Source organism: Piliocolobus tephrosceles, chromosome 1 (assembly GCF_002776525.5).
Source record: "Piliocolobus tephrosceles isolate RC106 chromosome 1, ASM277652v3, whole genome shotgun sequence".
NCBI lineage: Eukaryota > Metazoa > Chordata > Mammalia > Primates > Cercopithecidae > Piliocolobus > Piliocolobus tephrosceles.
The window spans coordinates 114251643-114270396 of NC_045434.1; the positions used below are offsets into that span (position 1 = coordinate 114251643).

The 18754-nt window shown below is 38.2% G+C and overlaps 1 protein-coding gene across 11 annotated transcripts in view; it reads right to left on the minus strand.

The window, feature by feature from the left end:
* Positions 1 to 18754, minus strand: part of NTNG1 (netrin G1) — a 355336-nt gene that overhangs the window by 30472 nt on the left and 306110 nt on the right. The window lies entirely within an intron of this gene.

An 18754-nucleotide genomic window follows, 5' to 3' on the forward strand; every position in this document is an offset into this window, starting at 1 on the left:
GCTGTCACCTCATTTCACAGAAATAGCTGCAGTACAACAGCAGTTACCTTCCATCTCACCACAGAGCTGCGGAGTAGAGTCACTTTGTGGTTGCCCTGCCTGTCTGAGAATATTGGGCTCTCAGAGTGAGTCAGGCATTTATTACTTTTTACACACACTAACACAGCTGTTGACGAAGAACAAGCCTGCTGCTTTAGAAAAGATGGGCACCTTCCTGCTTCCAGCATCCAACCCTCAGGTTCACTTGATCCTGAGTGCCACATTAGGCTATGGACAACACTATGCATAATGACTTTTTATTGCTTTTAAAAGTCACTATGCGCTGGGCGTGGTGGCTCACGCCTGTAATCCCAGCACTTTGGGAGGCCAAGACAGGCAGATTATTGGAGGTCAGGAGTTCGACACCAGCCTGACCAACATGGTGAAACTCTGTCTCTACTAAAAATACAAAAATTAGCCGGGCATGGTGGCACATGCCTGTAATCCCAGCTACTTGGGAGGCTGAGGCAGGAGAATCGCTTGAACCTGGGAAGTGGAGGTTGCAATGACCTGAGATCGCCCCATTGTACTCCAGCCTGGGTGAGAAAAACAAATCTCAGTCTCAAAAAAAAAAAAAAAAAGTCATCATGTAAGTGACTAACGTTCAAGAGTCTTCCTCTTTCTTGCCCCTGCTTCCCTATAAGGCTTACCACAGAGCTGGCACAGCACTGTGCTCGCATGTAGCACCTGAACAATGAATGTATGTTGGTGTGGGCTGGAAGGGAAGAGAGCTGGGTTTGAGCCTCATTCCTCGTCTAAATTCCTGACCTCAAATGTGCGTCACCTCTGTAAGCCTTGGGTTCCTTATCTGTAAGATGCAAAAAGTGATATCTTCTATTATAGGGATATTGCATAGATTAAATAAAATGATGCGAAGAGCCTGCCATGATAATGATGTTGGAATAAGGTTACTTCTTTTTCATATATGATCCAGTGACTAAATATATGATAGCTATTTATGCAAGCTATTTTATCCTTTGGGTATTAATTTGTGAAGTGACATGGGGTCTGCTAATTGGGCCACAGTTTGATGTTTATTTATCAAAATTTTTGACAGGTTTGAGGAATTGGTCAGAGTGATTTTTTTTTTTTAGTAAAAAAACACATGATACTTGGCTTGAATTGCATCTTTTGCATCCTTGGAATGACAGCCCGTTCTTTCCGTTAATATGTTAGGCCTATGAGAATGTGTAGGGACTATGTCTCAGCAGTGTCTACTTTATGGTAGGGTCTCTCCTATGCATGCAAGTAAACACTGTCCTTGTGAGCTGGCAATCTGAGAATAACTTGCTCGTGCAAAGTATGCATGGGTGCAATAGTTGTTGATTCTGAGAAATAAATTCACTGCACACAGAGTGCAGTGAACAAACATTTGTTCCTGATAGATGATAAAGAGATAGAGAGAATTGGTAAGCCTTGTCAGTCGCTGCTTGTTTTTATCCAGAAGTCTCTTTCTCTGTTGTGTGGTATTGTTTGTGTTTACCAGCACTCCCATTAATGAGTACTGAGGGCTGTTTTCATTTCACTGAAAGCAAACTTATCCTGTAGCTGGGCTGTGGTCCAATATTAGAACACTGCAAGTTCCTATTACTCTCCTGGTTCTAAAGGAGGTTTGGGCTTAAGATGGGTTTATTTTGGACCTATCACAGTGAGCTGGTGTGGCATGTGGGGCAAGGAGTCAAATCTGTATTTTGATTTTGTAATAGCTCTATCAGCTACTAGTTGTTTGCTTTGAGCATATTAAATTCTCTGAGACTTGGTTTCCTCATCTATAAAATGAGTATATTAGCACTTCTTTGCAGAGTTATTGGAAGAATAAATAAAGTAACATGTGTGAAATGTCCAAGCATACTGATGGCACAAAGTGTATTTATTACTGAAATAATTTTAAATTTAGTTTAATTTATAAAGTGGTTACAACATGAGAGTTTTTATGTGTAAGAGTCTAGCCCGCTTCCCTACATGGTATCCATTTTCCTCTTTATTAAAGTCATGGCAGTTTGAAAAGAAAGACACAGTCAGCAGGAAAATCTTAAGTACATTGTAGAAAAAAATCCAGGCTTATGCTGGACTGAGGAAACCCCCTGGGAGGCTTTGGTCATGATCTCTATTCATATTTTCAAACACACTCTTCAGTAAGTAATGCATACTGTTGTAGCTGGAAACTAGACACCTGCTGAGGGAAAGAAAAGATCCCCAGTGAACTACTGTCTTCTCTTAAAAGGAAATGTCTTTGTAGTGTCCTTTTTGACTGTCAGTTTCTGGATAAAGTCTTAGATGAAAATCCATATCCTAGAGGAACATTATTTTCTGTACTAGTGTTAAAGCTGGAGCTAGGAATAGGTAGTGCTTTGCTTTCTTGATGAAAAAGAAGTAAAAGACTTCTTTTGCCTCCACATTTATTAACAAACTTGAAGTTTACTGTGCTGCTTTACAAAATAATAAAATTCTACTCTGAAGTCAGACACAAGAGAAAATTCTTTCTTTCACTAAAACAAAGGATTAATGCTGACCACGGTTGAGAGACTGAACAGTCTCAGTGTCAATGAACAGTCAGGAAAGTGAGCCACAGTCAATGGAGGATCCGTGCTCCACCTCAGCATACTCAGAGGGGAGTATTTAGGAATCCTGAGCAATGCTGGGGGCCTCAGGCACTCTCTAGAAGTTAGTCACCTCCTTAGGGCCAAGGGAAGAGACCAGGGATTGTCACGTACCTCCTCAGTGAAGGACAGACTTTCAATTCTTTATGCTTCTACTCCCCTTTTGTTTTAGTCCATTTTGTGTTGCTATAACAGAATACTTGAGACTGGGTGATTTATAAAGAAAGGAATTTCATTTAGCTCATGGTTCTCAAGGCTGGGAAGTTCAAGGGCATGATGCTAGTTTCTGGCAAGGTATTCCTGCTTCATTGTATCATGGCAGAGAAGGTCAAAGGGGAAGCAGACACTTGGAAAGAAAGAAAACCCAAGGGGCATCCTGCCTTTATACCAACCCATTATCAAGGGAACTAATCCATTCTCATGAGAATTAATCCAGTCTCACCATAAGGAGAACTCACTCACTACCACTAGAATGCACTAGTAGCCATTTATGAGGGATCTACCCCAGTGACCCAAATACCTTCCCGTAGGCTCCACTTCCCAATACTACCATGGTGGGGGTCAAATTTCAATACAAATTTCTGTGGGGACAAACTCAGACTATATTTATACCATAGTGCTGCTGAATTTCAGAGTTTTAAGGAATCCATAGTAAGTGTAGTGTCCACCATCCAAGACTTCCCATGTTTCCTTGATGGACACACATAATTTACTGCTTTGTCAAATACTCTGTAAAAACCAACATTTATGACCAGAATTTCCATTTACAGGTTTAATGACTCATTGACAGATGCAAATCCTTCCCAGCACTTCATCAAGGTTATCTACCACCACTTGATTATAGTAGAGTAATACCAATAATAGCCATAATATATGGAGATTATTTTACTGCAGGTGTTGTGCTTAGTAGTTTACAGGCATTTCATTTAATTCCATAACAACCCCAATGAGGTGTAATAATATTTTTTAGAGAAGTGAAGTCTTAGGTTAGAGAAGTTATATAATTTTCTCAACAAGACACACTTAGTAAGTGGCAGAGCCAGGATTCAAACCACTGCATAAGAGACAGCTACTGAGCTGGAATAGACCTTAGAGTTTTCGGTTGCCTTTCACAACCAGAGCCATCAGGAGTTCTCTAAGTACTCTGGACAGGAAACTCGGTTTCACTCTATGATTTCACATGTTTTACTGCAATCTCAAGTTTAGCAACATCCTTAAGGCATGGGCTGTGTTAAACTTGTTTTGTATCTTATATGGTACCTATGATGTTGCAAGATTCAAACAGTCAATAAATGTTTGGTTACTGATTAATGAATCCCTCAAACCAAGGTCTCTCTTCCTGCCATACTCCTTCAGAGTGGTATTCTTACACTGTTTCTGTCTCTCCTGAGGATTCTTCAATCACCATCTAGCTGCAACGAGTAGTATATTCATGTCAAAACATAAAATAATACACTGATATAGTGTGTAGGAGGACAGCACTTTACAAATGCAGACTAAACCAAGATGGCTGACCCCCTGGCAATGAGTCCATGCAGTGTGCTGCTGATGACAGACACACAGTCTCTTTACTCTTTGGAGGTTATGTTTCCTTCTCATTTTTACATTTTGGGTTAACAGTGTTAGAGCTGCAGAAGTATTAACTCATCCTCTGTTCCTCAGTGCCTTTTGGTTTACTAGGAAAATTCAGCCTTACTTTTTCAAGGGCAGTCTGACATGTGGTGAAATTGTTAATCATACTATTTTTTAAAAATATTTTTACAGGAATAAACAACCTTATTCTCTTCAAAGTTAGAGTCTCAATTTTAGTCTTTCTAGCATAAGAAGAGAAACCTTAACTTTGCTGAAAAATAGCACGTAGCATGAACTTGCTAAGAATAGCCAAATAACCCCATGGAAAGCGCCCTGAGGAGTTCTACAAAAAATTAATAAAATAAAAAGAAAAGGGAACTGAGGAACTGAGTGCTTGTTTCAAACATACAAACCCCTAAGGGTATTAACAGTCAAGCTGATAATAGTCAAGTCTCCAATAGGTCTGATGGTGACTCTATGAATTGTGACTGTCCAGTAATCACTCCTGGATAACTGGTTTCTGCCCAAGTAGAGAACCCCATCTAGTTTTTGGTCTGTTTAGGGGTCACCATAATTTAAGACCCTTCCAGTAGGCAGGTATTTTAGCATTACAGGGTAATTTCCAGGATTTAAGATGATCCTAAAATTGATGAAGAATTGCTGCTGAGGTTAGGATGAATTCACTGAATACAATTTATCACAGGTTGCTTTATTTTCCTATTTGGAACCTGCAAGACTAAATGGCATTGATTTTGGACAAAATCTTAACTTAAAATTCACGTTTACAGACGGGAATTAGTATATGAAATGACCACACAAAAAGTCATAATAGGTATTAAATCTCATAATTTTGTAGCCTTCTTTTTTTTTTTTTTTTTTTTTCTGGGAAGGAGCCCAGAGGATTATCATAGCTTTCATTTTTATTATGCCATTGGTTTTGTAAACTTGATTTCTTAAATTTGTTAATCCATTCTTCACCATTTTCAATGAAACTCTGAGGGTGGGTACCACCATCTCTACTTGTATTATCTCACTGTGTGCCCATACTCTGATAGAAACTGGGTTAAACATTTTAATTCATTGTGTTATTTAATTCTCACGGATAGTGATGTGAGTCCAATTCTTATCTTCATTTTACATGCACAAACTGAGGCTGAGGCTGCATTTTTCAACACTAAATATTTGTGTGTGCAACAATAACAGACATATACCGCTAGCTGATTCTATAAGAAGTTAGGCACACTAGTTTAGGTTGCAAATACTACATTTGGTTTCATTATTTTTAAAATTCTGTCATTGTCCAAAATGTTCTTACTTCTTTATCCCAAGTCTTTAAAAATTAACAGGTGTTAATATATTTTTCTAGTTCTATTCACTTTTAAAAACATAACTGAACATAACAACATCAACAGGAATTCTTGAAGAAACAGGATAAAGCTATCAGTAGGAATAAAGCAATCATACATTTTTCTTTATACCTACTTGCTTTCTCCCTGTCTAGAAATATTTTATCAAGACAAGTATGCAATGAGGAAGTTGGTTTTAAAAAATGGTAATTGGGAACCTGGTAAAATATATTTCAGTGCAATGCTAATCATGTGTGTCAAGATAAAGGAAATTAAGGTAGCTTAAGTTTTCAGTTCTCTTCAGAAAAATCAATTATAAAGCAGTTATGTTGCTGACACTAAACAATAAATCCCTGGATTTAGTTAATAAAAAAAGCTTCCACTTTTTAAGGTTTTTTTTTAATCCAGCAGAAGAAGCTCATAACATTGATTTTTGAGAGAAAGAGAGAGAGAGGGAAAAAAAAGACTCTTTAAGTCAGGTATTTTTAAATCCAGACATATTCTTGGTCTTAGCCTGTTGGGATCAGAAATCACTGACCATCTAGGGAACATGTCTTTATAAAGCTTCCCACAGTCTGCAATGCTCTTGGCATTAGTTACCTTGAAGTCTAACTAGGAGTGGCAAACTGGAGGCCAGCTTGCATCTCACTTGGGGTTCTGAATATCCTGAGTCAATTTACGGCTGGATTAAATCTCTCTGAGAATGTATAATTGCTAAATATGCAGTCCTCAATCCTGGTCGCAGGTTATCATCACCTAGGGAGTTTTGTAAAATACAGATGCCTGGGGTCCACCCCCAGAGAATCACACTTAAGAAGGTTGGAGTGGGGCCAGCGATTTCATTTCAATCTCAATTAACCTTTATATAGTCACTGAGATGTTCCCTGTCTTGTCACTTTCTAGTTTTGGATGATTAGGACCTTGCTGTCATTCTTTCCCTTTTGTTCTTATAAAACCAATGACACAAAGGTTAGCCACTGAGAAAGAAAGTTTTTCGACAAGTACAGTTCTGCTCATCTCTTTTCAAATGAGCAATTAATAATTCATAACATTAAACTGAGTTATGAGTTTCTTTTTCAATACATTTCCAAACATGAATAGATTAAATGGTAATTGCCATCAAATTTTATGTTCTGTTTCATGTGCTCAATAAAAGTTTATCTTTTGGAGCTCACTTTGTATTTCCTTTTGATATATTCATAACCAAATGCAATATACTATATTAAAATATTTATTATTAACCTATCAAATATTAACCACTTTTAAATGGTAGGGATGAAAGAAAACAAATAGGCTACTTGTTTAAGTTTTCATGATTTTTCTTATTTTAATATGATTTAGAATTGTAGAATACATAAAAATGGATGCCATGAGATACTATATGAGTTCCTGCCTCTTATATAAAATTTTCCAAGGTGTATGTACGCCCTTGATTTCCCAGCCACCGTTATTCTATAAACACAAAGTGATAAAAAGCAACAACAAAACCCCTTGGGCTTAAGAGTCAGTTTGTCCTAAGTTAAAACCTTCATTTATTATCTAGTCCTCTGCTTCTCAAACTTCACTGTGCATATGAATCACCTGGAGATCTTATTAAAATGCAGATCAGTCAGTCTGCAGGTGGGTCTGTGAATCTGCACTTCCAACAAATTCCCAAGTGATGCTGAGGATACCCATTGAGGGATCACACTTTCAAGCTGCAAGGATCTACATAACTTTGTGCAGATTACTTAAGCCTCTGTGGGCCTCAGTCCATTCATCATCTGTTAAATGGGGATAACTGCCAATGGGGTTTATAATTGGCAGACTATAAATGGCTTGGCATAGTGCCTGGCAAATGACAAGCATATAATTAATAGTGTCCATTGTCATTACTATTACATATTAATAAGGAGAGGTAATGTATGACTTAAATGAGTGGCTAAATCAGAACATTGTTAAGGTTCCTGCTCAGATATAAAATTCTATGGTTATAAGTCAGACATAACTATGATCAGAAAAGCAAGCTAGAAAAGTGATACTGGAAGTCAGTCGTCTCAGATTTTGACAAGAGAAAGGTACTGTTAGACTGGGGACCCCTCTTGAACCGTGGCCCTTGGATGGCAGGAATCCCATTTATCTTTTGGTGCCAAAACTTAGCACAATGTCTGGCATGTACTAGGACTTTAATATTTGTTAGATAAATGATTTGTGGATTAATGAATGAAAATCTAAGTGAATGCATGATTGAATAAAAAGGTGAATGCTTTGGGCAACCTGATAGCCAGGCCAGTTTGCCAGGAAGGATAATTTAAAAGATTTAGCAAGGCTGTGTTAAGAAGCTCCTTCTATCATCTTGACTAAATTAAATTCAGTAACCAAAGATGAAACAAAGGCATAGTTTTCTGTAGAGTACAGTATGATCTCATCTCATTTGTTGTATTTAAAAGGACATATTGAACATAGTTGATTGAACCATGTTTTATTAGATGTTTCTATCAAGTGAAGCACAAACCCCTCCATGCCAAGACCCTGGACAGTCTTTATTAAAATTGTTACTTCAGAAATCTCGAGGCCTGATTTAACTCTATGGAATTAATACATCATGTCTGTATGTAGTTTAGCATCCTTGTTGCAACATCAGCAACTTTAATTTTTCATTTAATTAGAACAAGGATGCAATATCTCAGGAAAGACTTAATAGTATACCCAAATAACTTCCATCTGGTGAGCCAGCAACACCATAGAGAGTGCAGGGATCGTGGCCTCTAACATTACATCACTAATAAATTGTCAAGTTATCCTGATAACAAGCTCTTCTGTAAACTCCCAAACTTTGTCTTTTTGCGTTCAAAATCTGTGGGAACCTTGTAGTTGTCCATATTATTGATTTTCATGATAAGGAATATGGGTGAACACACAGGCTAAGTCCATTGGGTCAACAATACTAACTGAAAAGAGGCCTAAATGTATGTCTTAAAAATAAAATCAATATTTTGTCATTTTTTATAGTGTTTTATCTCTGAGACATATGTCCATTTCCCCAGAAGAGCTGTAGTTTAGAAAAAAAAATCTGTAATACGTATTGTTAATCCTACACTTTTGCAGAATAAGGGAAAGAATATTGTTAAAAATATATCTTAGCAATTGTCTCCATTTAAAAATGAACATCCAGCAATGTCTGGATGATCTTGACTACTAACCAGTCAAAGATTAAGGTGGAGGCAGAACGGATGAACTGTGTGTAAGTCTAAATGTCCATGTGCATACAGTATGTGCTTATATTGGAATTTACATCAAGACAATCATTTGCTCTGTATTTATGAAGGCCTTTTCTCCCCTCCTTGTAGCAATGGATAACTGAAGGATGGGATGAAAAGCATATATGCATTTTAACAGTGATGGGTTATGACATTATTCCTGTGGGTAATCCAGAATCTCTTGGGTTCAATGGGCTCAATCACACTGAAAAGAGAGTTGGGCAGAAATGGTAGGGGTTCACATTCACAGCACTGTCATGCACTGTGTTCAGAATAATTGTCTCCAATATTAAAAGGCAACAGTAAAAACCTACATTCTGAACATGATCTGTATGTACTTTTTTCTGTGAACATGGTATTATAACCTGATATTATTACTGTAATTGTCTCTAAATAGAGTTTTTTGCTGATATTCAAGGTGACGGGTTGTTCCTGCAGAATACAACCGAATGATTCCTTACACCAACATGAGCAATCCTGATCCTATTATGGCCACCCTGACTTCTCTTTCATTAGATGCTGATTGTACTAAATTGATGCTAAATTGGCTCGGCTGGCTCTCCAAGCCTTTAAACAGATGACACTGACTGTGTCTATGATCTTGTCCTGGAAATTATATGGTCAAAGCCCTCACGTTTCTGGGAACCCTAACATTTTTCTTAAGATCAGTTAGGGCCTTGTAAATAAGAACCAGTTAGTTTAACTCCCTGTGATACCCATGTCAAGCCAGAGGACACATTTTAATGAAATGTATGTTTCTTTTATGTTCTTTCCTGCCTTCTGCTTCACATTCTTTATTTAACAGGTCCTCTGTTTCTTCATCTTGAATTGCTGTTTGAGTTTGGAATAAATCAAACTATGATCTGCAAGCCCAATGCAGCCTGCTTCCTGTGTACGATGGTCTAGGAACTAAGGATGGTTTTTACCTTTTTTAAATGATTGAAACAAAATCAAAAGAAGAATATTTCTTGACACATGAAAATTACATGAAATTCAAATTTCAGCCTCCATAAAAAAAGTTTTACGGGAACATAGCTACACTGTTTCATTTTAGCATCGTCTATGGCAGTAAAATAGCAGAGTTGAGTAGCTGTGACAGAGACTGTATGGCCTACAGGGCCTAAAATTGTTGCCATCTGGCCCATTACAGAATGAATTTGCTGACCCCTGGAGTAAATTATCAAAGCTTCTGTCTCCATCTGCAAAGTAAAAGTGACAAAATCCTATAAAATGCCATTTGATTAACAATAAATATTCACTAGTGACTGGTGTGCCACTTAACAGGTATTTGAGTTGATGGAATTATCCTCTTTAAACCTCAGTTTTGTCATCTATAAAATAAGGAAAATAATCTCCTGTGGAATGAGATAATGTTCCCGACACATACAAAGGGCTCAATAAGTAACACTTTTTATTATTTTAAAATAATAATTCTTTACCAGAAGTAAGTCTATACGTAAACTGATGGGACCATTTGTAAGATTTCAGGATTACAGAATTTCAGACCAAGAAGGAACCTTGCAATATCCAAGCTCTCTCTAGGATTTCACAGAAGGAAATTCAAAGGCTGATGTTTGAGCAAACATTCTTTGGAGAGGTGGTGGAGTTACACCCAGAATAAGACCCCGACTCCAAATCTAAGGCTCCCTTTCACCTCATTGTATCGAGTCCTAGAATTTAGTTTTCAAGAGCCCTCTCATCATAGTCTATCTGTGACTCCTCTTCCCCAGGATTCTGTTCCGCTTGGGGCTGAGAACTTGCCCTTGCTTAACTGAAATATTTATTCTGCAAGTTTCAAGTAGGATGGCCCTTTTGCAATTGGGCTGATTTTCACATTTAGACACTATCTTTATATATGTAGCTTTAGAAAATTTTGAAATTTTTTTCTCACACTCACTCACACATACACTCATTAGTGTGTAAAGAATGGCCCAAGGTGAAACTCCATTTATGTACTTATGTAAGAAGAGAGCTTCACATATTGTATTACCACTTGGCCTTCTTATCATCTTATTATCAGGTAGGATCAGGCTGTTGTTTTGATTCTCAGCTACTAGCAGATAAAACTGTGGCTGCATTTTTCCATGAGCACCAGCATTTCACACACCTTTTACTGTCAAGCTTCGGTGGTTCTCTGGTGTGAAATGGTGGAGTTTGGGCATACATGTCCTTCTCCATTTTCTCTTTAAATGAAGGGGGAAATTAACATGGATTGTCAAGTAAATATGAAAAGTTGCCCACCCAGGTCAAAGTGGAGGCTCCTCTCTGAGCTGAGCACAGGATGGCCAAATAGTAGGCAAGCCTTAGAATGCCAGCGAGTGCCTGGAATTGCTGTCTGGTATGTCCACTGTCTGCATTTGCCCTAGGCTAAGCTTCAGCAATTCAGGAGCTGTGGGTTTTGAATGTATTTAGGATATGATGCTACTGTGGAGTACATTCAGAACAACTCACTGCTTTCAAGCCAGCTCCATCAGCATATGCCTTTTGTGTTTGCTCTGAATGGAGCCATTAGCGTGTGAAGAGTTAAAGTCCTTTCCACAGCAGAAGCCCCGACTCTCCACGCTCAGAGGTAGCATCAGGTCCCGGATGTTTTAGAGGTCTGTGGGCTTTTGCGAACAATCCCAAATTAAATTTACATTAAGAATCAAGGGAAAATAAGAACTGTATCTGGATGCAATGGCTATTAGGAAGACTGAGTGCTGTGGCATCTTCTTGCTGAATCAAGAGAAATTTCACAACTGGGGGTAACCCTGGGGTTTGCTCTTCTAGCAGACAAAATGATCCTTTTTTGCCCCCAGGAGTACTACCAGCTTATTTGTAATTCCTGCAAATTGCCACTTTCTATCTTCTGTCTTCCTAACATTTTCCTTTTTAAATTGCCTCTGGGAGGCTCCTACTGGTTCTGTTTAAAGAGCACTTCCTTCTCATCCTTAGGAGTTGTACCACAGTAACATCAAGTGCCTTGCTCTGAGTATTTATTTTTCATCACCCTTATGTATGTGGTGCTTAGCAAGGGAAACGATGCTGTGTTCAAGGTGCTATTGGAAACTAACGAAACTAAGGAAATTAAAAACTTGGATTCAGTGACGCCATTCATTTTATTGATGAGACCAACTTGTAGTGATAGAGATTGATAGAGATGTGAGGGCCAAATGAGGGAAATCATATGTCTAGCAACTACAGATGCTCTGCAGCATCACAGACAAATCCTTGTTTAAACGACATGCTGCCTGTCAATGAATTCAATGTGTGAGGTCAACCGGTGAAATGTGAACTGGACATTTTAATGTAACACGACAAATAGGAAGAGACAGCAACTAGAAGCAATTGAAAAATTACAAGTTAGGCCCAAGGTATTTGTCCAGGGCGGTGTAATCTTCATCTCACAGAGGCAATTGGAAGCATCATCTTAATACCTTCATGATCACAAGTTGTCAGGACTGTAGCAGTTAATCCCCTCCAAAAACAAAAAAAAAAAGAGGAAAAAAGAAAACCTCCTGGACTATAGTAATAGAAGAGTTTGATAGGAACCAATTAATCCCTAGAATAAAAGGAATTATTTAAGTCTCTAGTTTCTGATTTTTGGAAACCAGAAGTGAGGACTGAGAATATGGCTAGTCGGAAGTATGAGAGTCTGAGATCTGTGGGTTAAGAAAGATTAGAGTGTAGAGGACAGCCAAGTGATCAGACTGTGGTTCTTACTAGCAACTGAGGTGGGCACCTTTACGATGCCTCCCCTCTGCTGCATGAGTGTGGTCTGACGTTAAAGCTGGAAAGTTGAAGAAGCCCTAAGGAGTTTGCTCTCAACTTCTCATTTAAGCCAAACTCTCCAGAAAGCATCGCTGATAGGAGCCTGTTCAGCTTCTATTGGAACTTCTCCAGAGTCTGGGGAAGTTGTCATTACTCAATGCACCTACTATATTCTCAGACACCTAGAAAGTCTAACTGTTGGAAAATATGTATGCTATACTGAAACCCATCTCCATTAGTCATGGTCCCTGTTCTATCTTCCTGAACCACATCTACTTGTTAGCCCTCCAAACACTGGCTGACATCTGTAACATATGTTATCAAGCTGATTCAACACTGTTTCATATGAAAAAAACTTTCATCAAAGAAGGAACTCTCTTACATCACTGTCTGCAATGCTAGAAAGCTGTTTCCAAGGACTGGCCCCTGGATGTGGGCTGCTCAGTTCATGTTTTAGTGGGACTATAACCTCCTTTGATCTTTGTTCAGCCTGAAATTGTTTGCTCCTTTGCCACTTATATAACATACTGTTGTCTAAAATTGAGCTTAATGTAAGCTAACATCTTTACATTTTTGTCATTTGAACTATGTCGACACAGCCCTACGCCATCTGCATTTTTGCAAATTATTTAGCCTAAATTTGCAACGCAGTGTAGGGACTGAAATAATGTTCATCAAAACCTCAGAAGAAAGAGCCTTTGATAGTCAGGTTGGTTAGTGTAGAAATCTCTCATTTTTTTCTAGGTAGTCTATTGGGAATTTATGCTTTTATTTTTAATAAAAGTGATTATTTGTATGTGTATGTGTTTATGTGCACACCCATTTTTAAAGAGGTCTAACATCCTACCTTTTTCCCCCAGGAATATTTTGAATTTTTCCTAATGTTTAAAACAATACCTCTTAGATTTTTAAGTGTTTGCTCCCTTATGTGACAATGCCTTCTCCATGGTACCAATAAGTGGTAATTCCCCAGAGTGCTTCCTCCACTCTTAAAGAAATTTTCATTAATGCAAGTCAACAGTTTTACCAGAACAAATCTTTTAGCAGAACTCCTGATATTTGAATTCCCCCATTTTGGAAGATAGAATACTTAAATTTTCTAATTTTCCTCTGAACAATGTATCCTCTAAATAATCTAGTGGTCTACAATATGCTCTCACAATACCTTTTATATACAGTCTTTGGTCTTGACTGAAACATATTTCACTATCTCTACCTTGTAATGCACAATGCACATCTATACCTGCTTGACATACATTACTCCTCTCAAATCATTTTATGTATTTCTTTTGAATATGTTTTACCATTGCATATCCTTATCCCCAGCATGAGTTGCATTCCATCTTCATAACACCTGCATATTTATCTCTGGCATGAAATGTTGACATTCTTGATTATTATTATGATAAGCACAATATAATGTGTTCTGAAAGATGTCTACATCCTAATCCCCAGAACCTCTTACCTCACCTGGCAAAAGAGACTTTATAGATGTGATTACATTAAAGATCTTGAAAAGGAGAGATTATCCGAGATTACATGTGTGGACCCAATCTATTCACATGGTTCCTTAAAAATGGAAAGCCTTTCTCACTTGTGGTGAGAGAAGGGTGTGGTCTGTCTTCCCCTTGCTATGGTACTTTGGTTTTTATTTCCTACAGTTCTGGTATCTTCCAAAATCATAACATTTAATTGATATCACCAAATCTTTTGACTTTCACTTAAATAAGCAGACTATGACTTCTTCTGAAAGTACCATTAGTATTCACTCAAGTTAACAATTGGTGGCTTTAATAAACCCTGCAGGATATTCCCATGTGTCTTACATACATCCTCCAGGAAGACAACATATCTTCTCACCAGTCACATTAGTTCTACAAGTGGCTATTTCCACTCTCCCAAACTGAAAAGTCACAAATCTCCTTTATGTCCAGTTTCTTTGGTGCTGATAACAACTATTTAGTTACTTCCCAATACATGTTAACCCTTCATATTTTATATAAAGCATGGAATGCTGCTTCCTATGTAGAAGGTTCAATTTTATTCTCTGGAACCTAGCTATTGCCTCTTCTCTGATTTCAAAAGGGTCATTTAAAACTTCTTTTCTTTCTTTCCAATGTCTCATTTTTCTATTGGGCAACCTCAACACTAATTTTGATTCTGCCAGGCCTCCTTAAAATCTTATTAATTCTGTTTTCTTTCCTAGGTTATTCTTTCTGTGCTGTCTAAAGACCATTCATTCTAGTGGTTTATAAGTGTTTCACCTTTTAATTCAGAGAGACTTGCCTACATTTACACAGTACATAATTGGTGGCCTTTCAAGCAGAAAGTTTGCTGGTGAGCCTGGAGTTTTTAAAATGTTCCAGCTCAAACCCCATAATTGCTTTGGGGTCAGCTTTGCTTCACTCTCTTGAATCAGTCTTGTCTCTAACCAGGAGGCTTTTTAGAAGCCCCCAGGTCAACAGTTTGATTCTTCAATAGTGGCTGAATTTGCTGCAAGTTCTGCAGTAACAATGCATGAAAGCTTTTGAACATGAATTCTTGTCTAGTTCTGTGGCATATCAACAGGTGCTTGGAAGTAGTAATAATAATTGAGTGCTTACTATGTACTATGAGGTTCACATTCATTATTGTATTTGAACCTTCACAATTACTATATGCATTAGGTCACATTATTACCCCATTTTAGATGAAACACCAGGCTTAGACGGTCCAAGTAATTTCCTCTTAGTCTTGCAGGTCATAAGAAGTGGAGATGGAATTCAGACCCTGGTCTGTATGAATCCAGAGTCTACTCAAGCATATTCACTTTTTCTATTCACAGAATATAGGCAACAGTGTCAGTTGCTGAATCCCTTTTTAAAATCTTCTGTTCCCAAACCCAAGTCCTTTTGGATCACAGTTCCGCATGGCTCCTTTTGACAATCCTCTGGGAGGACTGGAACCTTGGGCCTGGATCCCTTGGACTCTTCTTGATACCTCCTACTGCCTCCCTGGCAATGCCTACCTAAATGTCTGCTTACTTTCAGCTCATCACTGCAATACCACCGTCAGCCCTACTCTCCCACTGGTTTTCTGCTTGGCGTTGATTTCGTGTTGCCAGGTTAATAGCTCTTTTACTAAAACTGTGGCCAAATCCAAGGATGGGTTCAACTCAGGGCAAGTGGAAGTTGAGGTGAGCAGTGGCAGAGCGGAAAGAGAGACAGGGATGTACTCGAGGGGCATTTTTGAGTGCATTCATGTGTGTGAGGACAGGAACAAAATGAAAAAAAATACATATCAACCTTCCAGCACCAACTAATCAGAATGTACATCAACTATAATCCTGGAGCAGGTGCTAGTGGCATGCTACTGTGACACGCGTTACCCCGTTATTGCTGATCCTTGGTGACAGCCCAAGAGATCCCAGGGGAAGGCACTTCAGAATCTTGGTGAAGTAGCCATTTACTAACTGACAGAAGAATTTCTATATTTTAACATAGAATACCAGCCCAATGTGGGAGGGTCTAAGAGAAGGAAGAAAGATGTCAGAGTGAGAAAAATCTCCTATGTTTTCAAAGGTGTGTTTGGATGATGTTAAATTTATATATCAAATCTAATTTCAACCCATTCCATTCCTTTCTTTACTTAGGAGCTAGAATAATCTTTTTAAAAACAAATCTGTTCCTTTCATTTCTCTGCTTAAAACCGTATGATGGAACCCATATCTTCTTCATATGATGATTCCCATTTTCCTCCCTGACAATATAAAATGTCTTAGTTTGGGATTCATGAAACCACATAATCTGGATGCTGTTTAATATCTCCCCTTACTCCCAACATATATGCATGCTCACACACACACACACACATACACACACACACACGTTCTGGAACACAGTGTGTTATCTCAGTCACCTTTACCCAAGCAAGATTCCTATCCTGGAAAGCTCCACTGATCCTTTGGTGCTTAACTACATGTCACTTCTCTGGGAAGCCTTACTCCCCATGTTGGACTTCACCAATAAATAACATGTACATTCCTCTTATTGAGCTCTGATTACCTTCTATCATAATTGTTAGGTCTCTCACTCGGAGGTGAATTCCATGTCCACATGTCCTCAGTAGCTCCCTCTTTTCATCCTTCTGTGCCCTACCATTAGCCCAGTGCCTGAGTCATGGTAGGTACTCAACACATACTCAAAAGAATAAATGCATTTCCTCTCATCATCTCAGTGATCCACGTAACAAATATGTGAGGTTCTGGAACTGAGGCACAGAGGGTTTTATGATTTGTATGTGGTAGGGTAAGGCTTAAATTCAGTCTTTTGATTCCAGAAGGGAAACGTTGGTGACAATACCATATCTTTTATATTACTCCAATAATTAATATAGAAAAATTGGGTTAGGTCCATTTTGAGACGCATTTCCCCAAAGCAGGATTTATTTATTTTCCTCTCCCAAGTCTTACGCTGAGTACACTCCAGCAACCCATTCTTTAAGTCCTGCTTCCTCAGGAGCTTTATTCGAGATCTTCTCTTTGAGAAGTGTGTCTTAATTACAAAGTCTCCTTATTCTTTATGCCTTGAGTCTTGGTGCTACTTTTGATTTTTCCTTTGCCTATTGCCCTCTCCTCTCCTGACTATTGGCCTGCTCTAGGCCTTGAGGTCTAGCTGTGCCATGATTGATAGCTTCCCTTTGAGCCCTGACACTTCACGTGGTTGCTGGGATCCACCAACTCTCCCAGGCACTAAGGACTAGCACCTTCTGGAAAACAACAGCACGCAAGACTTTTAAACCATGGCTTTATCTAGGCCTTATGTGCAGGTGTGCAGCCTGACTTCTGACTATTTGACTGTCTTTCAGTGTTCCTCTCCAGCAAGGCTGGAGAACTGAGTCCCCAGTTCCTGGATCCCATTCTAACCTTGGCCTGCGCAATGCCAAAATTTCACCTTATTGCCAGAACTCATTGCTGCCCATGGCATTTCATTTTAGATTTACATTACTTAGAAGTATGGCTGCCAGATAACTATGTATTGCATAAGTAACACATAGAACAGTCTATAATATTCTATAGAAATTGGAGCTACATAGTTATTATTATAGAATTCATCATATAGAATTTATTTTATAGAATATAAAAGTTGCTATTACTACTGCATTATATAAATAATATATAGTTTTCTATAGAAATTGGCTTTAGATGATTCCTGCATGCTGACATTTGTTTCAAGTGAAAAGTAAGCAAAAATAACTCCAGGGCTGTGCTGTCCAATATGGTAGACACATGTGGCTATTAAGCCTTACAATATGTCCAGCCCTAACTGACATTTTCTGCAAGCATAAAATGCACATCTGACTTCAAAGACAATAAAAAACATGAAAAATATAGCCTTAGTAATTTTGATAGTAGTTATATGTTGAAAAATAGTATCTTATATAATTTGAGCTAAATATAATAGTTATTAAAATTAATTTCTCTTATTTCTTTTTATTTTTTTAATGTGGAAAATGAAAGCATCTCAAATTCCATATGTGGCTTGCTTGATTTTCTATTGAACCACACTGTTACACAGGATATGTCTTGTGGTTCTTTAATATTAGCAAACTACCTATGTATAGATGACATGGAAAGTTAGTTCAGAATTCAAAAGCAGAAAAGGTTATAAACGACAGAAGGAACCTTCTGCCTTGATTTTAAAATTCATGTTCCTTGTACACACTGACATGCCACCTGCCTTGACAAGCTTTGAAGACCTAGTAATCTCAAGAGAAATGAGGCTGAACCAAATGACATTTGTCCACAGCTCCCCGCATAGTGCCTAACCTCAGAGGTTTAAAATCAATATTGTTTTTGTCATTTATTTTACCCCACATTTAAACATTCCTTAGATTTATTACCTTTAGGTTTTCAGTTAAGATTCAGTGATGGGAATGATAGCAAGGGTAGTAATAAGTTATGTAGATATCATTTAATTTATGAACTCTGGAGCTCCAGGGTAACTTCCACTTCAAGAAATACATTAACCACATGCACATCACCCTTCATTCTGTGGTGAGGATTTCCAAGCTGGGTCCCTATTGTGCCACTTAATTTATGGTCTGGCCAGGTATATGGATCTCCATACAATATTTCAATATAAGTTGCTACAGCTAACTGAGGGGATGAAGATGGGCTTCAAAAAAGTCAACTGGACAGCTGATGGATTGCTCTCCCATACATTGGCCG